General features: G+C 40.9%; 1 long non-coding RNA gene across 1 annotated transcript in view; it reads right to left on the bottom strand.

Moving 5' to 3' along the window:
• The window catches only part of LOC147365615 (uncharacterized), a 30,348-nt gene extending 7,289 nt beyond the window's left edge, over positions 1–23,059 (bottom strand). The window contains exon 1 of the long non-coding RNA XR_015132293.1: positions 22,964–23,059. This is a non-coding gene — a long non-coding RNA (uncharacterized LOC147365615). The remainder of the gene's footprint in view (positions 1–22,963) is intronic.
• Between the last annotated feature and the right edge of the window lie 204 nt (positions 23,060–23,263).

Genomic DNA, 23,263 nt, shown 5'->3' with positions numbered 1-23,263 from the left:
AGATCTTATCAGTTTCCACTGATGTTTGGCTTGCTCCTTTCTTGCCTGACTTTGATCATTGCTTATAATCAAGTCCATTGTCTGTGTGTGTGTGTGTGGTGGTGGTGGTGGTGGTGATGGTGGAGAGCGTGATGGACAACACTTTGGGATATTTGTGATCTATATTTAGAGTAAATGAATTTTGGAAGATTTTATTAGAAAAACGAGGAAGAACCGACGAAGACACCAGATGTTGTGCAGAGATATTTGGTGAATGAAATTTAAAAGGGCTAAGAAAAGAAGAACCAGAAGCTTCCATTGTTAAGGCCACGGCTTAACCTAGAGCTCTCCTTCGGGCATTACATTTTATAGACATGAATTCTGCAGATATAGACCCCAGACCATATGGGTCAGACAGGACAAGAAAGTCTTTCTCCTTTCTTGGGGGCTCTTGGCGCCAGTAGCTGTACCAGATACACATGTGTGTGACAGACTTAGTCTAGTTCAAATCACAGAAAGCCAGAGGGAAACTCCTCCTGAAGAATGTGTTGGGAATACTTGCAGAAGAAAACTGGGCTATCAAAATATAATCTAGATATCTTTAGCTTGAATGCTCTCCACCTGTGTGGCCCAAGGACTCTAGGTTAGTGATTTTCAATTGTTGGGTGGCGGGGGGGGGGACATTTTCTTGGGGATGGGTAAGGATCTCATCAGAATTTGAAGGGTGAGACTATGTATGTATTTCAAGATGCAAGTTCAATATACTTACTTAGTAACACGAATTGCAGAGAATGAAGCACCATAGTCCTTTTGGTTGGTGGAAATATACCGAAGATAAAATGAGAAAGCACTGTTTAAGAGACAAAGGGTAGGAAATATTGATAAATCATGTTGAAGACCCATAGGATATAAAGGGTTTGGTAACAAAACATTTTTCTTTGATGAGATGCGAGGGTATTTTCTGTTGTTGGAGCAGTGGGCCGACGGCGCGTGAGTGCGGCCAAGAGGAGCTACCCCATACCCGAGGGCAGGGGCGGTGGCCCAGAGGAGCTACCCTACATGAGAGGTAAGGAGCAGCGGCTGCGCTTTGCTGGAGCAGCAGTGAACAGAGACTCCACGTCCAAGGTAAGAGAAACCCAAGTAAGACAGTAGGAGCTGAGGGAGGGCATCAGAGGGCAGACAGACTGAAACTACAATCACGGACATCTAGCCAATCTGATCACATGAACCACAGCCTTGTCTAACTTAATGAAACTAAGCCATGCCCTGTGGGGCCACCTAAGGTGGCTGGGTCATGGTAGAGAGGTCTGACAGAAAGTGGTCCACTGGAGACGGGAAGAGCAAACCACTTCAGTATTGCCTTGAGAACCCCATGAACAGTATGAAAAGGCAAAATGATAGGATACTGAAAGAGGACCTCTCCAGGTTGACAGGTACTCAATATGCTACTGGAGATCAGTAGAGAAATAACTCCAGAAAGAATGAAGGGATGGAGCCAAAGAGAAACAATACCCAGTTGTGAATGGGACTGGTGATGGAAGCAGGGTTGGATGCTGTAAAGAGCAATATTGCAGAGGAACCTGGAATGTCAGGTCCATGAATCAAGGCAAATTGGAAGTGGTCAAACAGGAGATGGCAAGAGTGAACATTGACATTCTAAGAATCAGTGAACTAAGATGGACTGGAATGGGTGAATTTAACTCAGATGACCATTTTATCTACTACCGTGGGCAGGAATCCCATAGAATAAGTGGAGTAGCCATCATAGTCAACAAAAGAGTCTGAAATGCAGTACTTGGATGTGTTAAAAATGACAGAATTATCTCTGTTCGTTTCCAAGGCAAACCATTCAATATCACAGTAATCCAAGTCCTGACCAGCAATGCTGAAGAAGCTGAAGTTGAACAGTTCTATGAAGACCTACAAGATCTTCTAGAACTAACACCCAAAAAAGATGTCCTTTTCATTATAGAGGTCTGGAATGCAAAAGTAGGAAGTCAAGAAACACCTGGAGTAACAGGCAAATTTAGGCTTGGAGTACAGAATGAAGCAGGGCAAAGGCTAATAGAGTTCTGCCATGAGAACGCACTGGTCATAGCAAACACCTTCTTCCAACAACACAGAGAAGACTCTACACATGGACATCACCAGATGGTCGACACTGAAATCAGATTGATTATATTCTTTGCAGCCAAAGATGGAAGCACTATACAGTCAGCAAAAACAAGACTGGGAGCTGACTGTGGCTCAGATCATGAACTCCTTATTGCCAAATTCAGACTGAAATTGAAGAAAGTGGAGAAAACCACTAGACCATTCAGGTATGACCTAAATCAAATCCCTTATGACTATATAATGGAGTGAGAAATAGATTTAAGGGACTAGATCTGATAGAGTGCCTGATGAACTACGGATGGAGGTTTGTGACATTGTACAGGAGACAGGGATCAAGACCATCCCCATGGAAAAAAAATGCAAAAAAGCAAAATGGCTGTCTGAGGAGGCCTTACAAATAGCTGTGAAAAGAAGGGAAGAGAAAAGCAAAGGAGGAAAGGAAAGATATACCCATTTGAATGCAGAGTTCCAAGAATAGCAAGGAGAGATAAGAAAGCCTTCCTCAGCGATCAATGGAAAGAAATAGAGGAAAACAATAGAATGGGAAAGACTAGAGATCTCTTCAAAAATTAGAGATACCAAGGGAACAGTTCATGCAAAGATGGGCACAATAAAGGACAGAAATGGTAGGAACCTAACAGAAGCAGAAGATATTAACAAGAGGTGGCAAGAATACACAGAAGAACTTACAAAAAAGGTATTCACAATCTAGATAATCATGATGGTGTGATTACTCACCTAGAGCCAGACATCCTGGAATGTGAAATCAAGTGGGCCCTAGAAAGCATCACTATGAACAAAGCTAGTGGAGGTGATGGAATTCCAGTTGAGCTATTTCAAAGCCTAAAAGATGATGCTGTGAAAGTGGTGCACTCCATATGCCAGCAAATTTGGAAAACTCAGCAGTGGCCACAGGACTGGAAAAGGTCAGTTTTCATTCCAATCCCAAAGAAAGGCAATGCCAAAGAATGCTCACACTACTGCACAATTGCACTCATCTCACACCCTAGTAAAGTAATGCTGAAAATTCTCCAAGCCAGGCTTCAGCAATACGTGAACTGTGAACTTCCAGATGTTCAAGCTGGTTGTAGAAAAAGCAGAGGAACCAGAGACCAAATTGCCAACATCCACTGGATCATGGAAAAAGCAAGAGAGTTCCAGAAAAACATCTATTTCTGCTTTATTGACTATGCCAAAGCCTTTGACTGTGTGAATCACAATAAACTGTGGAAAATTCTGAAAGAGATGGGAATACCAGACAACCTGACCTTGAGAAACCTGCATGCAGGTCAAGAAGCAACAGTTAGAACTGGACATGGAGCAACAGACTGGTTCCAAGTAGGAAAAGGAGTACGTCAAGACTGTATACTGTCACCCTGCTTATTTAACTTACATGCAGAGTACATCATAAGAAATGCTGGGCTGGAGGAAGCACAAGCTGGAATCAAGATTTCTGGGAGAAATATCAATCACCTCAGATATGCAGATGACACCACCCTTATGGCAGAAACTGAAGAGGAACTAAAAAGCCTCTTGATGAAAGTGAAAGAGGAGAGTGAAAAAGTTGGCTTAAAGCTCAACATTCACAAAACTAAGATCATGGCATCCGGTCCCATCACTTCATGGCAAATAGATGGGGAAACAGTGGAAGCAGTGCTGACTTTATTTTTCTGGGCTCCAGAATCACTGCAGGTGGTGACTGCAGCCATGAAATTAAAAGACGCTTACTCCTTGCAAGGAAAGTTATGACCAACCTAGACAGCATATTAAAAACAGAGACATTACTTTGCCAACAAAGATCTATCTAGTCAAGGCTATGGTTTTTCCAGTGGTCATGTATGGATGTGAGAGCTGGACTATAAAGAAAGCTGAGCGCTGAAGAATTGATGCTTTTGAACTGTGGTGCTAGAGAAAACTCTTGTAAGGAGATCCAACCAGTCCATCCTAAAGGAGATTAGTCCTGGATGTTCATTGGATGTTCATTGATGTTGAAGCTGAAACTCCAAGACTTTGGCCACCTGATGGGAAGAGCTGACTCCTTTGAAAAGACTCTGATGCTGGGAAAGATTGAGGGCAGAAGGAGAAGGGGACGACAGAGAGTGAGATGGTTTGATGGCATCACCGACTTGATGTACATGGGTTTGGGTCAACTCCGGGAGTTGGTAATGGACAGGAAGGCTTGGCGTGCTGTGGTTCATGGAGTCACAAGGAGTCAGACATGACTGAGAAACTGAACTGAACTGAACAAAACATTCTTCTTTTCTGTTTTGGAGTATTTGGGTATTTTCTGTTTTGGAGCAGTGGACCTAGGGCTGTATTTGACTCAGTGACTGTGAAGGTTAGGAACTGTTCACAAATTGTGATATTTTGTGTTGATCAGATTTTGAGGTCTCTCTCCAGATTTTTCCATGGAGCCCCTCATGAGAAAGAGCATTAAAAATTCTCATGTGGTCTATGTAGACTCCCCCGTTTGTGTTTATTACTCAGCTGTGTCCAAATCTTTGTGACCCCCTTGGACTGTAGCCTGCCAGCCTCCTCTGTCCATGGAATTCTCCAGGCATGATTACTGGAGTGGGTAGCCATTCCCTTTTCCAGGGGATCTTCCCAACCCAGGGATCAAACTCTGGTCTCCTGCATTGCAGGCAGATTCTTTACCATATGAGCCACCAGGGCAGCCTTTCTTAGGGAGGCTCATACTCATTCCAGAAAGCTCATGGCTTGGTAACATGAATTTTCTGATGCTAGATGACTGGTTGGAGAAGGCAGTGGCAACCCACTCCAATACTCTTGCCTGGCAAATTCCATGGTTGGAGGAGCCTGGTAGGCTGCAGTCCACGGGGTCTCAAAGAGTCAGACACGACTGAGCGACTTCACTTTCACTTTTCGCTTTCATGCATTGGAGAAGGAAATGGCAACCCACTCCATTCTTCTTGCCTGGAGAATCCCAGGGACAACGGAGCCTGGTGGACTGCTGTCTATGGGGTCGCACAGAGTCAGACACGACTGAAGTGACTTAGCAGTAGCAGCAGATGTCTGGTTTGCCAGAAACCATGAATCTTGAAATTTTTAGGAGTATTTGAGGTTGTACGCTCTTTTTATGTGTAAGACTACACAAGGATGAAATGTCAATTAAGTGTTAATTAGACTCTTTTAAATGGGAGTTACTCATATCTCTAGTATGAATTATACCTTGAAAAATAGAATAATCAATTCACAAATATGGTATAAATAAAGTGTTCTGGCTTTTTGTTTTGTTCCTCACCCTGTAGTCCTAACCTCTAAATCTATCCTGCACTCCCGACCTGTGGAAGCCAACTCCTTGGGAGGAAGTCATGTGGGATCTTTTCCTGACTTTCTTTGGGTGGTACTTAGGCAACAGGAAGTACCAGTGGGAGCTCTGAGGGAGGAGAGTCTTTGATGTCTCATCTCTGGCAGTAGCCACGTCCCACCACACTCTGTCTCTTGCTGGGTGTCTTCCTCTCCTCAGCGCCAGCTCCTACTGAACTCTGACAAAAATACCATTGATGTTTCTTCCTGTGTGTCTCCAGTACTGGGAATGCTAATGCCTTCCAATGAGCAATTTCCGGTTGCCATTTTCTGAACACTTCACCATTCTAAATTTATTTTCTTTTGAACTTACTCACACCTATGTAAATCATCTATTTACTCAAGCTTTATATCATTTGCACCCTTTGGGAGCTACTTCTTGTCTTCTGGGACTCTGACTGACGCACGAGGGGATGAGACTTAAGAACACTGGAGTGGAATCTGAAGTAGATTGGCTACTAACTGATTCCGTGATCCCTGTAGAAAATGCTCTAGCTTCTCTGAACCTCTATTTCACCTTTTGTAGAAAGGGCAAGAAATCAAGGGCAAGAGTCAAGAAATAATGTCTTGACTCTAAACCATACATGGCGTAAATGGCTGTAAGAGAAAGTGGCAGGTTGGACTGAATGACAAGCCTTGTCGTTTTTAGATAGTGGAAACAGATCTAAGTACAAACAGCCTGCGTTGGAAACTATTCAGGTGCTGTGGGGAAACATTTATCTTTGTAAGGGAAAAAATACTAAGAAAATTCTCTCTCAAGCCACACATAATCTCAGGCTGGATTTCCTCTAGATAAGGAAAACTGATGCAAGGACACAGGAAGCTGGGCAGAAGTAGAATTATAAGGACTTCCTGTGAGACAAGGCAGCCATTTCCTTGGTTCAAAATGCTGTAGTTAAGGAGGGTTACGTCACTGCAGAGATGTGGGTGGGTTGCCATCATTGCCTAACAGCACGTGCCGGGAGCTGCAGCTGACGATGTGAGCAACCCTTGGACTCTAGTTTTAGACCCTTTTAGGTGCCCTTCTGGGGCCGCTGTTTCATTCATTCAGTTTTTAGACCATGTCAGGTTATACTTGCCACTCTTAATGAGTTCTTTAAAAAAAAAACCCAAAAAACAATTCTCTATTCACAGGTCTCAGAGAGCACAAAAATGAAAGGTTTAAAAACAACTGTACTTTATATATATTTTTTAAGAACCACATACATTTTAAATAAAACTAGAGTTATTCATTCAGCTTACAGAGTTCCTCTTTCCTGGAGAGGTCTAAGGTGCTATTAGAGCTATTTGAGAAGGTAAGCTACTGAGATGTCAAATGTGAGGATGAATAGGAGATTATGGAGAAAAAAGTAAGTAGGGAAAAATAAATGAAGAAATTTATGGAGAGAAGAAATATATTTGTAAAGAGGGAGACTGAGAAAGAGTGGGGGACTGGGAGCTAAATTTTACCTAAATGAACAATGATGGCTACATTATGTTAGATTCCTGACTAAAAAGAAAGGAAAAACCATCTTAGTGATATTTTGAGCATTTTTCATTGAATATTTAATTTGAAAGTAAAATTTCCAAAAGCAATGCTGAAGATGATGACTCACAAAAAATCTGTATATAATAGTGGATGAATGAATTTTTGAAAATGTTCAAGGATAGCTGTCTAACATAATTTAATACATTTTGAAAAAAAAGAACAAATGGAATAGTATCCCCACTTGATTTTGTTCATTGTTCTATATTCATCATGAGAAAGGAAAGGTCAATTGATATGAGCATAGGCATTCTTACTAAAAGTGAGAGCAATCATTTAATTGATGTCTGTGCTGGGAATAACTTTTCTAGGTATAAAAATCCTTCAGCTTCCAAGGCCAAGGAACATGCTCTATTACACCAATGCTATATGGATTTCTTTTCGAAGTTCTTCCAACTTTTATTAGTTCTGTTTGATTTTGTTTGGGATATTTTTTATGCAGCCAGCATCATTTGCACATTAAGGTTCCAAGCTATCCTTATTCCAAGCAGCTTGAATCAATTCAGGTTTGGCACATCAGAGCAAGACTTAAATGTCTCATTCTATTAATATGTCATCTTTTGGCATGTCTACTGTCATTATTCATGGTACTTAATTCTGTAGTCTTCTTCCTTGTCCTTGTTGCCTTATCCATAGCTCATGTTCCTCCTCTCCAAAAATACAAAGAAATTATCTTGAGAAAAGCAATAGATGGCCTAATTTTTTTAGCATAGAAGCCATCAAAATCTGGGATTGTAGAGATGAAGAATATATGAGAGAAATACCAAAGAAGAGACTAGTCACCAATTCTCTAGATTCTGATGAATATCATTAAGAGATTTCCTCTTGACATTTATCACACATTATAAGAAACTCCTGCTGCTGCTGTTAAGTCGCTTCAGTCATGTCCAACTCTCTGCGGCCCCGTAGACGGCAGCCCACCAGGCTCCCCCGTCCCTGGGATTCTCCAGGCAAGAACACTGGAGTGGGTTGCCATTTCCTTCTCCAATGCAGGAAAGTGAAAAGTGAAAGTGAAGTCGCTCAGTCGTGTCCGACTCTTAGCGACCCCATGGACTACAGCCTACCAGGCTACTCCATCCATGGGATTTTCCAGGCAAGAGTACTGGAGTGGGGTGCCATTGCCATCTCCGAAGAAACTCCTAGTGACCCTTTATCTTCATAAAACACTAGTGGCAAAGGATGAGGTGGTTGGATAGCATTACTGATTCAATGAATATGAAGTTGGGTGAACTCTGGGAGATGGCAAGGGAGGCCTGGCATGCTACAGTCCCTAGGGTTGCAAACAGTTGGACATAGTGACAACAACAAATGAAATTGTAGACTGTAAGTGATTTCCAGTTATTCTGATGCTATAGCTTTTATAGAAATGATACATCATTGTCATGAGAATTGATCTGGAAATTAACTTCTTGAATCCCCAAAGGCCTCAATAGCTGAAATTATAGTTTCCTTTTAAATTATAGGTTTTAATTAAAATTTTTCAAATGACTTTTTGCTTAAAAATTTTTGTTGACACCTGTTGAGAATGATAATCATTGTCACTTCAGCATTTCGGCTCTAAGTGAGCAACAGTGACTGCAAATATAATGCATAAGAGAGGCCAATCCACACCGTTAAACTGAAAGTCAAATTGCACCTATCACGTATATGATGGTGAGTATTTCTTTTGATGTTTTGTTGGTGTTATTCTTGTCTCCATTAGAAAGCTAATGACTTATCAATTCAAAGTGGATTACCAAAAACAGAGTTTAGGCTTCCCTAAAAAAAAATCAAAAGTAAAACTTTAGACTGATACATAGTCTCATTTTATAGGTGGTAAGATGTACCAGTGAAGCATTACCTTTGGGGGTTTACTATTTTCTCAGACAAGAACATTGCAACATAACCGAGCAATTTTTGTTTTCTAGAGGAGGGGCATTTCTGGCCGGTGAAGCCACGTATAAAAAGGTATGAAGGAACAGGGAAGGGGGAAGGGAGACCCGGCGGGCACAGAGATGTGTTGGGAGAGGGAAAAGGGAACCAGAAGGAGGAGAAAGGGTCTTGCGGTCAAGCTGAGAAACGTAACTTTTATCTTGAGGATGAGTGTGGAGTTGATGGGGAGACGGAGAGGGAGATATTCACTCAGAGTGTGACATGATCCGAAGTGTCTGGATTTATTTAATCCAGGCTTTCCCCTGGCATGGCCAAGTCTCAAAGTCACTCTGGAATTCTGCCCTCCAGTCACTGACTGAGAAACAGAGAGGCAGCCATGAGCCAGAGGGGCACTGGGTTACTTAGAGTTCCCTTCTTGCTTGGGAAATGACTCCTTTGCTTAATTCAGAGGAAAACTGAACTTGCTTATAAAATTTCTGTTGGATGACCTGTCAACATATTTGTTTGAATAGAATTAGGAGATCAGAAGAGCAATAGCTCTTCCTCATCATGAGTCTCTTTTGTGTCCTTTGCTGCACTGAAGACACATTTGAATTTCTTAGCCAATTCTGACTGAATGGAAACTCAAATCCTACAAATACGGACAGAGGCATTATATTGTTATTAAGGGACTTTTCTTAATTCATTCCTCTTTCTCATTTTTCATTAGGATTATGCAGATATGGACTTAAAAGAACTCTCTCAAGCAGGCAGCTATGTTCACTGTTCAAATGGGTGATTATTCTTCTAAGCCAGTCTTACCCTCAAGGAAAGAGGAAGGAGAAAAAGAGGAGACAAAGAGATTCATTTCCTGCCCCAGGCGCAGTGTGTTCTCACTGGAGAATGCATCAAGATTTCCAAACTGGAGGACTGTCCCCATGGCTGATATTTTTAGATTAGTACTGAAAAATCAGAGACATTATCTGGAAAAAAATCAAACAAAAGAGCTTCTCAATCTACACTGATAGAAACCCACATTATAGACAGGGTTATTACTAAAACACATTGTAGGCAATCAAATATTTTTAAAATAAATATTGAGCAAATGTTCTCCTGAAAATCGAATGACTAATGGACGTGTGATGCTCCAGTGTAAGACTGAATATCTGGCTGTGTCTCTCTTTGTGGGAATTTTGCTGCTTTGGTCAGATTTTGTTTGGTTTTGCTTGCTTCTGTTTGCTTGGTATCAAAGATTTGAAATCCAAGTGTAAATTATCCATCTTGAGACCTCTGACTCAACAGAGCACACTCACAATATGTTTTCACTATTAATTTATTCAGTGGCACCGTGTCAGCCTGTTTTGGTAAACCAATGAAGTAAGATAACCCCTGGCCTTCAGGAATATTTAGTTCACAACAAAGGAGCATTTCTTAGAAAGTATGAAAGTGAGATCATTTGGAACACAGCTCTAACAGTAGTCCACTAGCTATCTACTCCTTTATTTCAATAAATTTCCAACGTTCTCAAACATGGCACAATTTAGGTGTTTCTTCCTGTCTGCCTCTAAATAATATATTCAGGTTTCTCCCTTAAAAAATCCTGCCTTTGAACATTTTGTCTCGTTCGCGTCTTTCACAGAGAAACTTCTTGAAAAATGAGTCTCTGTCTGTTACTGCCATCTCCCCACCATCCACTGAAACCATCATTCTATCAACTATTGATTATGACCAGCACCCCATCCCTGACTCTGCTCAAGTAGCCCTTGGGATGTTGTTAATGATTGCTGGATACAAAGACTTTTTCCTTTTTATGTTTTTTTTTTTTTTTGATGTTTGCTGAATAAAACACTTTGCCCCTCCCCCTGCCCCTTTCTTATGACTTTCTTTCCTGCTTCCTAGGATATTAGTCGGAGAAGGCAATGGCAACCCACTCCAGTATTCTTGCCTGGAAAATACCATGGGCGGAGGAGCCTGGTAGGCTGTAGTCCATGGGGTTGTGAAGAGTCAGACACAGCTGAAGCGACTTAGCAGCAGCAACAGCAGCAGCAGGATATTAGCACATTCTAGAAAACTGAATGGTTGCTCTTTCCCTTGCCTTCTCTGCCCCTTCTCTTCCTTCATCTAGTTCTGTTTTCCATCAGAGAATCAAATTTCCCATGATCCTCAGCTCACATGGTCCCAGAGAGGCTGGTCCAGCTTCTTGGGTCCAGGGCTGGGCATCTGGCCCTGGCCTCTACAATTGACATATTCTATCCCGGTCCTCCCTGGAAGACAGCATGGCAACCCACTCCAGCATTCTTGCCTGGAAAATTCCATAGACAAAGGAGCCTGGCGAGTTAAAGGCTAAGGGGCCATGAAGAGTCAGATATGATTGAGGGATCAAATCTGTCTGTACATCTATTTAAACATAATTTAATTGCACATTCAGATCATCTGAATTTCAATAATTTTAACAACTTTAACCTTAAAATTCCTGAAGTTGTTAAATTCTCAGGAATTTTAAGGTCCAACAACTCCAATGCACAAACGCCTCTATTTTGAATATCCATTTGTGTTTCTTGGCTGAATTAATCATTACTATGAAAACTGCCAAACAAACAGTAAGTTTTATAGTTCAGTTCTTCCTTCTATCCTTATTAGTTGGCCTTCTAACCTAAGGAACAGCCTATTTATTTATGAACACATTGATGAACTCATTATGAATTATTGATACCTAGCAAAAATATTGATACCTAGCAATGAACAGTATGAAAAGGTAAAAAGATAGACACTGAAAGATAAACTCCCCAGGTTGGTAGGTGCCCCGTATGCTACTGGAGATCAATGGAGAAATAACTCCAGAAAGAATGAAGAGATGGAGTCAAAGCAAAAACAACACTCGGTTGTGGATGTGACTGGTGGTGGAAGTAAAGTCTGATGCTATAAAGAGCAATATTGCATAGGAACCTGGAATGCTAGGTCCATGAATCAAGGCAAATTGGAAGTGGTCAAACAGGAGATGACAAGAGTGAACATCGACATTTTAGGAATCAGTGAACTAAAATGGACTGGAATGGGTGAATTTAACTCCAATGACCATTATATCTACTACTTTGGGCAAGAATCCCTTAGAAGAAATGGAGAAGCCATCATAGTCAACAAGAGTCCAAAATGCAGTACTTGGGTGCAATCTCAAAATGACAGAATGAACTCTGTTCATTTCCAAGGCAAACCATTCAATATCACAGTAATCCAAGCCTATGCCCCAACCAGTAATGCTGAAGAAACTGAAGTTGAATGGTTGTATGAAGACCTACAAGACCTTCTAGAACTAACACCCAAAAAAGATGTCCTCTTCATTATAGGGGACTGGAATGCAAAAGTAGGAAGTCAAGAAACACCTGGAGTAACAGGCAAATTTGGCCTTGGAGTACAGAACAAAAGCAGGGTAAAGGCTAATAGAGTTTTGCCATGAGAAGGCACTGGTCATAGCAAACACCTTCTTCCAACAACATAAGAGAAGACTACACACAGACATCACCAGATGGTCGACACTGAAATCAGATTGATTATATTCTTTGCAGCCAAGATGGAGAAGCTCTATACAGTCAGGAAAAACAAGACTGGGAGCTGACTGTGGCTCAGATCATGAACTCCTTATTACCAAATTCAGACTTAGGTTGAAGAAAGTAGGGAAAACCACTGGACCATTCAGGTATGACCTAAATCAAATCCCTTATGATTATACAGTGGAAGTGAGAAATAGATTCAAGGGACTAGATCTGATAGACAGAGTGCCTGAAGAACTATGGACAGAGGTTCGTGACATTGTACAGGAGACAGGAATCAAGACCATCCCCAAGAAAAAGAAATGCAAAAAGACAAAATGGTTGTCAGAGGAGGCCTTACAAATAGTTGAGAAAGAAGAGAAGTGAAAGGCAAAGGAGAAAAGGAAAGATATACCCTTCTGAAGGCAGAGTTCCAAAGAATAGCAAGGAGAGATAAGAAAGCCTTCCTAGGTGATCAATGCAAAGAAATAGAGGAAACATTAGAATGGGAAAGACTAGAAATCTCTTTAAGAAAATTAGAGATACCAAGGGAACATTTCATACAAAGGCAAGTACAATAAAGGATAGAAATGGTATGGACCTAACAGAAGCAGAAGATATTAAGAAGAGATGGCAAGATTACACAGAAGAACTAAAGAAAAAAGACCTTTATGACTCAGATAATCACAATGTTGTCATCACTCACCTGGAGCCAGACATCCTGGAATGCGAAGTCAAGTGGGACTTAGTAAGCATCACTATGAACAAAGCTAGTGGAGGTGATGGAATTCCAGTTGAGCTATTTCAAATCCTAAAAGATGATGCTGTGAATGTGCTGCACTCAAATGCCAGCAAATTGGAAAACTCAGCAGTGGCCACAGGACTGGAAAAGGTCAGTTTTCATTCTTATTCCAAAGAAAGGCAATGCCAAAGAATGTTCCAACTACAACACAATTGCACTCATCTCACATGCTAGTAAAGTAATGCTGAAAATTCTCCAAGCCAGGCTTCAATAGTACATGAACCATGAACTTCCAGATGTTCAAGCTCATTTTAGAAAAAGCAAAGGAACAAGAGAGCAAATTGTCAACATTCACTGGATCATTGAAAAAGCAAGAGAGTTCCAGAAAAACATCTATTTCTGCTTTATTGACTATGCCAAAGCCTTTGACTGTGTGGATCACAATAAACTGTGGAAAATTCTGAAAGAGATGGGAATAGCAGACCACCTGACCTGCCTTTTGATAAATCTGTATGCAGGTCAGGAAGCAATACTTAGAACTGGACATGGAACAATAGACTCATTCCAAATAGGAAAAGCAGTATGTCAAGGCTGTGTATGGTCACCCTGCTTATTTAATTTATATGCAGAATGCATCATGAGAAAAGCTGGGCTGGATGAAACACAAGCTGGAATCAAGATTGTTAAGAGAAATATCAGTAACCTCATATATGTAGATAACACCATGCTTATGGCAGAAAGTGAAGAATAAAAAGCCTCTTGATGAAAGTGAAAAAGGAGAGGGAAAAAGTTGGCTTAAAGATCAACATTCAGAAAACTAAGATCATGGCATCTGGTCCCATCACTTCATGGCAAATAGATGGGGAAACAGTGGAAACAGTGACAGACTTTGTTTTTTTGGGCTCCAAAATCACTGCAGATGGTGACTGCAACCATGAAATTAAAAGACACTTGCTCCTTGGAAGAAAAGTTATGACCAAACTAGACAGCACGTTAAAAAGCAGAGGCATCATTTTGCCAACAAAGGTCTATCTAGTCAAAGCTATGGTTTTTCCAGTAGTCACATGTGGATGTGAGAGTTGGATTATAAAGAAATTGAGCATTGAAGATACAATGCTTTTGAACTTTGATGTTGGAGAAGACTCTTGAGAGTCCCTTGGACTGCAAGGAAATCCAACCAGTCTATCCTAAAGGAAATCAGTCCTGAATATTCATTGGAAGGACTGATGCCAAAGCTGAAATTCCAATACTTTGGCCAGCTGATGGGAAGAACTGACTCATTGGAAAAGACCCTGATGCTGGGAAAGATTGAAAGGAGAGGAGAAGGGGATGACAGAGGATGAGATGGTTGGATGGCACCACCAACTCAATGGACGTGAGTTTGAGTAAACTCCGGGAGTTGGTGATGGACAGGGAAGCCTGGTGTGCTGCAGTCCATGGGGTTGCAAAGTGTTGGACATGACCGAGTGAGTGAACTGAACTGAACTGAGTACTGAGTATAAACTCATTGATACCTATTTTTGCCAATAGATGGCAAACCATTATTATAACTTATTTTGATGCTCAAATTGTCCATAATTTGGCCAGTAGGAGGCTCTTTAAACTGGCAACTCTTACCTTCTCTGATGCTGGGAAAAATTGAGGGCAAGAGGAAAAGGGAATGACAAAATATAAGTTGGCTGAATGTCATCACCAGCTCAATGGACATGAATTTGAGGAAACTCTGGGAGATGGTGAAGGACAGGGAAGTCTGGTGTGCTGCAGTCCAAGGGGTCACAGAGTTGGATAGGTCTCAGTGACTGAACAACAGCAAGAACCTTCTCATATATCCTCATGATGCTCTATGGACTTTTTTAGGATTTTTAGTTCTGGGGCAAGATGATTATTCTCTGTATACTTGCATGTAGTCTGTGTTCCCTGTGTAGGTAATTGTTTTCTTACTGCCACTGCTGCCTGTCCCCATGTGTAGGGGCACTCCTCAGCCTACTTTGGCTCTGGGATCCATCCCATCCTTGACACACCCTTTGTGGACTTGGTCAGTAAGTATTATATACTTTTACATATTGCTCAACTCAACTTTGCTGCTATTTGTTGAGTTTTGTGTCAGGAGTTGGCAAACTTTGTAAATGGCCATAGAGTACATAGCGTTGACTTTTGGACCACATATTTTCCATTGCATCTGCAACTGTTTGACTCTGTCATAGCAAATGAATGGATGTGGCTGTGTTCCCACAAAGCTTTGTTTACAGCCAGCCAGCCTACAGATTGCCGTTTTCTGATCCCTGGTTTTTGTTCATGAGAATTCACACTTTTGGGCCATGGTTTTCTTGTAATGTCTCTATTTTGGTATCAGGGTGTTGATGCTGGCTTCACAAAATGAGCTAAGAAGTGTTCCCTCCTCTTACTCTCTGGAAGAAATTTTGTCAAATTATTATTTCTTCCTTAAATGTTTGGCAGAATTCACCATGAAACCATCTGGGCCTGGAATTCTCCATCAGTCCACTGTTTCACAAAGTGGGCCCTAGTGACCAAGAGTTCATCTTAAAACAAGCAGGAAGAATGCTGGGGGAAACCCCAGGAGTGAATCCTTCTCTGACCAACATTTTTTTATAAGCCAAAGTAACTGAAAGAGAATTTTTAAATTTTTTGATACCATGCAAACTTTTCTCTGAAATTCCTAGTTGGAAGTTTGATTCATTTTGCTTAAGAAATGAGCTAAGTTTTATTTTTGTAAATTGAAAAAAAAGTGTAGAAAAGTAGAGTCAAAAATTTATTATCTATTATCTAAATATTACAAACCTAACAAGCAGGCAGTATAAAAGATATTCTGTCATATGTTTCATTACAGAGGTATTAATGGATATGATATTCTTAGGTTAACAATTGAACTTATTGTTGTTGTTAAGTCGCTAAGTCGTGTCTGAGCCTTTGTAACCCCATGGACTGCAGCATGCCAGGCTTCCTGATCCTCCACTATCTCCTGGAGTTTGCTCAAGTTCATATCCATTGAATTGGTAATGCTATCTAAATGTTAAAATCTTGCAGTGACATATTATCTCATGGTCATGAATCCTGGATGTGAGTTGAAATTACTCTTGAAATATTCCAATGAGAAGGAAGGAGGTCCAAACCCTTCATACAATTCTGATAACTTTCCAATAGCATACACTGAAAACTGAACCTTCTTGGACACATGGAATGATTAGTGGCCCAGGTGGAGACCATCACAATTCACTCACCTACAGGTAATCGGCAATGCACCTTTGACCTGCTGGAAACAAGTAATGATTAAAATGTATGTATGTGGCCTGTAGTAACATTAGGAATATTCATCTTCCTTACTTTTTGTCCCTTGCCAGCTAATTTTCTCTCTATGTCAGGTGCTGTAATGAAAGCGGCTAGGGAAATGGGGGTTTGGGTTTACATCGAGACTGCAGTTATGTATATTTGTAGTATATTTTGCTCTTACAAACTGAGTAGGAGAAGCCAAGTCTAAAATTAAGGATCTTTTTGTTCTTGCAGTGAATGAACCCCTGTCCTCTGACCAAACTGCCAAAGGCATGTTTGTGCCATTCAGTTTGTGTGCTGAATGAGTTGTTTCTGTTCCAGGGACTATGCCAAAAGATACCGTGTGCTTCCTCAGTGCTAAACCGTCATCAGTCTGGCCTGCTACCGGCATTGAGTGGAAAGACAGATGCTGTGCTGGCCATCTTTCTTTTGTCCCTTCAGAGTCACTCTTTCTTATTCTTCGCCCTTTTCTATGGCAAGCAGGCTGACTTTTAGGGATTGCATCAGTGATCTCTCTTGCTCTCTCATTGTGGGCGGGATTTAGCCCATGGGGAGGCACCCCTTCTTGTGGGTTTTCAATTGGTTGATTGTGTGCCTTGGTTGAGGGTCCAAGCCCCTTTAAGATGGTCTTCTCCACACAGTTCTCTTGGTACACCTGCCTCTCCTTCCCTCTTCAGGCTCAGGAGTGGTAACTAGTATGACTACCCGCCAAGCCCTTGTGGTTTTCCTACACCCTACCCACACCTCTGTCAACCATTTTTCTTAAAGTTCTCATATTTTCTTTATTGAGCATTCTATCTGTTTCTTGCTGGTATCTCAGCTGACACAGAGAATCACCACAACAAATCTCTTCAATCTTTTAATCTCTCTGATACCATGCCATAATAGTTCTTAGCTTGTCTTCCATAGATTGAAATCAATTCAACAGAAAATTCCTGTAATAAGAAAACTGGGAAGTCAACCTTGTGTTTCCAGTAGACATTAGTGTTCTATAAGGTTTTGGAGTTCACTTTATCTATGGCTCTATATACCCTAATGTCACGTTTGACTCTCTTTTTTTAAAAGAAGTGGTGTTTTTTTTTTTTTTTTTTAATTACGTATTTATTATTTGAATGCCTGCATTGGGTCTTAGTTGCATCACAGGGGATCTTCATTGCCACATGCAGGATCTTTTGCTGTGGCTCACAGTTTCTCTAGTTGTGGCACATGGGCTCAGGAGTTGTGGTGCTCAGGCTTAGTTGCCTCGTGGCACGTGGGCTCTTAGGGAGTGAACCAACATTCCCTGCCTTGGAAGGCATATTCTTAACCACTGGACTGCCAGGGAAGTCCTGACCCTCACATACTAAATAGAATGAGCTCTCCTTAAAGGCTATTCCCCTCAAAACTAAAAGATGAGGAAGAATCATCCAAAGTTCTTTGTGTGGCAAAATATAGGTTAGATCTAGGGACGCTTCTATAAGGATGGTTCATGCTTTTAAAAATAGGGTGAATAGATAGCAGTTACAATGAGACATTTCTCTGCATTGTCCTTATCCAGTGGAAGTTCTTGTCCAACTCAGGCCTGCTGCAAATTGGTCTACTTGAAGCTGCATGGTGCTGGCTATCTTTTCCATCCCGTTGCTCTGGTACATGGGATAAAATATCTTACCACTGAGAATTGCCTCTAAATGTGTCTGTTGCTGTAGGATTTAGATAATGAAGTCAAAGCTCATCGGCTGACAGCTCATTATCCTTGAATCATCTAAGAATGAATGTTCCTTTGGAACATCTATGGTCCTGTCTATGCGGGGACCCCTGGCTGATCTGTTTCACCAGCCTTTAGAACATGCTGAGAGAAACACTTACTACTCTCTAGGGGCTCTGCTGTTCTATAGGAAGCAAAGTGGGTTCCCTGATGGCCAAGCCAATTCCTGGATGCATAGCTTTGCATAGATTACAGAGTCCCTAACCTTAGCATCTTCATTTGTAAAACAGAGTGTATAATATTATCTACTTAATGGAATTGTGATAATGGAATAAAATAGTATATGAAGCATTTAGCATGGTGTCTGACACAAAGTAAGCTTTCAAAAAGTGTTAGTAATTTTTTTTATTATTACTGCTGCTGCTAAGTCACTTCAGTCATGTCCGACTCTGTGCGACCCCAGAGACGGCAGCCCACCAGGCTCCCCCGTCCCTGGGATTCTCCAGGCAAGAACACTGGAGTGGGTTGCCATTTCCTTCTCCAATGCAGGAAAGTGAAAAGGGAAAGTGAAGTCGCTCAGTCGTGTCTGACTCTTAGCGAACCCATGGACTGTAGCCTACCAGGCTCCTCCATCCATGGGATTTTCCAGGCAAGAGTACTGGAGTGGGGTGCCATTGCCTTCTCCATTTATTATTACAAAAGGGCTTGAGAGTTTGAAAATTGTTCCTATTCTTTTTGTAATTGGAGTATAATTGGTTGTGTTAGTTTTTGCTGTACAACAAAGTGAATCAGCTATATGTATACACATATCCATTCCCTCTTGAGCCTCCCTGTTGAGCCTTCCTCGCCGCCTCAGCCCTCCCACCTCTCTAGGTCATCAGAGAGCACTGAGCTGAGCTCCCTACACAATACAGCAACTTCCCATTAGCTATCTATTTTACACATACCAGTATATATATGGACTTCCCAAGTGGCTCAGTGGTAAAGAATCTGTCTCCTAATGCTGGAGATGCAAGAGATTGGGTTCAATCCCTGGGTCAGGAAAATCCCCTGGAGAAGGAAATGGCAACTCACTCCAGTATTCTTGCCTGGAGAATCCTGTGGACAGAGGTGCCTGGTGGGCTACAGTCCATAATATTGCAAAGAGCCAGACATGACTGAACAATTGAGCATGAGCAGAAGTGTATATATGTAAATGCTAGTCTCAGTTTGTTCTATCTTCCCCTTCCTCTCGAGTCCATAAGTCCATTCTCTATATCTGCGTGTCTATCGTTGCCCTGTACATACTTACATCAGTACCATTTTTCTATCCATTTTGAAAATTGTTCTCATTCTTTATTTTTTAAAAAAAATTAATTAATTATTATTGGCTGCTCTGGGTCTCTGATGCTATCCACAGGCTTTCTTTAGTTGCAGTGTCAGTTCAGTTCAGTCGCTCAGTTGTGTCCGACTGAGGGTTGGGACCCTCAGGGTTGCAACCGCATGGACTGCAGCATGCCAGGCCTTCCTGTCCTTCACCAACTCCCGGAGTTTACTCAAACTCATGTCCATTGAGTCGGTGATGCCATCCAACCATCTTATTCTCTGTCATCCCCTTCTCCTCCCCCTTCAATCTTTCCCAGCATCAGGGTCTTTTCCAATGAGTCAGTTCTTCCCATCAGCTGGCCAAAGTCTTGGAGTTTCAGCTTCAGCATCAGTTCTTCCAGTGAATATTCAGAACTGAATTCTTTTAGGATAGACTGGTTGGATTTCCTTGCAGTCCAAGGGACTCTCAAGAGTCTTCTCCAGCACCACAGTTCAAAAACATCAATTTCTTCAGTGCTCAGCTTTCTTTATAGTCCAACTCTCGCATCCATACATGACTACTGAAAAAACCACAGCTTTGACGTGATGGACCTTTGTTGGCAAAGTAATGTCTCTGCTTTTTAATATGCTGTTTGGGTTGTTCATAACTTTTCTTCCAAGGAGGAAGTGTCTTTTAATTTCATGGCTGCAGTCACCATCTGCAGTGATTTTGGAGCCCCCCAAAATAAATCTGTCACTGTTTCCACTGTTTCCCCATTTGCCATGAAGTGATGAGACTGGATGCCATGATCTTAATTTTTTGAATGTTGAGTTTTAAACCAACTTTTTCCCTCTCCTTTTTCACTTTCATAAAGAGGCTCTTTAGTTCTTCTTTACTTTCTGCCATAAGGGTGGTGTCATCTGTGTATCTCATGGGCTTAGCTGCCTAACAGCACGTGGGATCTCCCCAGACCAAGGATCAAACCCATGCTCCCTGCTGTTGGTATGCATATTCTTAACCATCGGACCACCAGCGAAGTCTGTTCCCATTCTTTAGTAAGTAAAACTTCATGAGTATTTGAGTATAAATATACTCATGTGTCAATGGATATGCTTTCAGATAATAATTCGATAAATAGCTGAGCTGGTTTGAGATTCCTTCCTACTAGGGCTAAGTTTTTAGAAGAAGAGAAAGCTCAGATCACAGATTTATTTTTCACAGTTTTAAAGTGTTAAAATACCAGAAGCTTGGCTTACATTTCCTTTCCTCTTCATTGACTACTCACAGGAAAAATTAGGCTGAAATCTCCTTTTCACTACTAATTTTTGGGCAGCCTCTGTTAGGTCATACTTGGGCACTGTCTTACTAAATAAAATGCTTTGAATCAGCCTTTTTCTTTGTCAGTTTATCCATGAATCACATGTTTTGAGAGGCCAGATGACAGCAGGGGGGACATGAATAGGCCAAAGGGGCAGGTGAAATTTTAGATGAGAAACGTATCTGTGAACAATGTGACTATATTGCCTTATAATGTATAACAAATCTAACATTAGCCTTCTCTTTCTGATTTACAAAATTTCTCCTCCTGCTTTTTGAAGTTTAAAAAAAAATTTTATTCGGTTCAGTTCAGTTCAGTCACTCAGTCATGTTGAACTCTTTGCGACCCCATGGAGTACAGGACGCCAGGCCTCACTGTCCATCACCAACTCTTGGAATTTACCCAAACTCATATCCGTTGAGTCGGTGATGCCATCCAATCATCTCATACTCTGTCGTCCCCTTCTTCCACCTTTGATCTTTCCCAGAATCAGGGTCTTTTCCAATGAGTCAGCTCTTCCCATCAGGTGGCCAAGGTATTGGAACTTTAGCTTCAACATCAGCCCTTCCGATGAACACTCAGGACTGATCTCCTTTAGGATGGACTGGTTGGATCTCCTTGTAGTCCAAGGAGTCTCAAGAGTCTTCCCCAACATCAAAGTTCAAAAGCATCAATTCTTTTGTGTTCAGCTTTCTTTATAGTCCAACTCTCACATCCATACATGACTACTGGAAAAACCATAGCCTTGACTAAATGGACCTTTGTTGGCAAAGCAATGTGTCTGCTTTTTAATATGCTATCTAGGTTGGTCATACGTTCCTTCCAAAGAGTAAGCATCTTTTAATTTCATGGCTGCACTCACCATCTGCAGTGATTTTGGAGCCCCCCAAAATAAAGTCTGACACTGTTTCCACTGTTTCCCCATCTATTTGCCATGAAGTGATGGGACCAGATGCCATGATCTTAGTTTCTGAATGTTGAGCTTTAAGCCAACTTTTTCACTGTCCACTTTCACTTTCATCAAGAGGCTCTTTAGTTCTTCACTTTCTGCCATGAGGGTCATGTCATCTGCATATCTGAGGCTATTGATATTTCTCCCAGGAATCTTGATTCTAGCTGGTGCTTCATCCAGCCCAGCATTTCTCATGATGTACTCTGCATAGAAGTTAAATAAGCAGGGTGACAATGTACAGCCTTGACATAGTCCTTTTCCTATTTGGAACCAGTCTGTTGTTCCATGTCCAGTTCTAACTGTTGCTTCTTGACCTGCAAACAGATTTCTCAAGGGGTAGGTCAGGAGGTCTGGTATTCCCATCTCTTTCAGAATTTTCCACATTTTATTGAGATCCACACAGTTAAAGGCTTTGGCATAGTCAATAAAGCAGAAATAGATATTTTCCTGGAACTCTTTGTCTTTTTGATGATCCACCAGATGTTGGCAATTTGATCTCTGGTTCCTCTGCCTTATTAGAGTATAGTTAATCCCCAATGCTGTGTTAGTTTTGGTTGTACAGCAAAATGAATCAGTTATATATATATATATATATACACACACACATATCTCCACTCTTTTTTTAGATTATTTTCCAATACAGGCCATTAGAGAATATTGAGTAAAATTTCCTGTGGTATACTGTAGGCTATAGTTATCTATTTCATATATACCTACTCTTTGAATTTAATGTTAGTCAGTTTGTATGTATGATTTCATGATTTTTTTCTGTTTATCTACAAATATACTCAGACACAAAGATTTTATTTTTAGTTTCAATATGCTACTATACACATTACTTGGTAATTTTTTTTTTAACTTGAAGAATATAAGATGAATAGCTTTTCTGGTAAATACGTATCAGTAAGTTTATTCTTTCCAATAGCTATGTGATAGTCTATAGATTTTGTGGTAGTTTATCCCCCTCTTCCTCTACTGATATGGATGGACGTTAAGAGGTTTTACTATTACAAATAGTGCTGCAGAAAGCATTCATGAACATTCATCATTAGGTACTGATTATCTTATTTCTATGAACAGAAGTTTAGATATGGAACTGCTGAATCAAAGGTTACACACAACTGTAGTTTTAACAGATACACCAAATCACTTGCTGGAAACATATCAACTCATATTCTCATTGCCCATATATGAGAGCCTCTGCCAAGACCAGGCATTAGTGATTCCTAATATTTGCCCATCTGGTGAGTGAAAGATAGCCTCTTATTATTGTCATTTTTTTCTTTGCATTTTGAAGATGACCAAGAGTTTGAGCACATATTATATGCTGATTGCTCATTCAAATTTTCTCTTCTGCTTCTGTCACTTACCCTTTGGCCATTTTTCAAATGCGTAGTTTGAGAGGCTGTTTGTCTACAGATGTTTAACAATGGTTAATTACAGGGGCTGCAATTGTCTTCCTCCTGTGAGAAAATGCAATCTTTATCAAAAAAACATTTTACATTTTAATGAAGTCAGGTTTGGCAATCTTCTCTTCTGGGGAATTCTAGATTTCATCTTTCTGATGAAGGTCTACAAATATCCTGTGTTACTTATATGTAAAATTAGATCCTGCAATATGTGACAACATGGATCAACCTTGAGAACTTTATGTTCTATTAAACAAGCCA

Source organism: Bos grunniens, chromosome 9, assembly GCF_055505025.1.
Source record: "Bos grunniens cultivar Pamir isolate PY7600 chromosome 9, Bosgru_T2T1.0, whole genome shotgun sequence".
NCBI classification, from domain to species: domain Eukaryota; kingdom Metazoa; phylum Chordata; class Mammalia; order Artiodactyla; family Bovidae; genus Bos; species Bos grunniens.
Note: the sequence above shows the minus strand (reverse complement) of the source record. Positions and strands in the feature narration are given on the sequence as shown.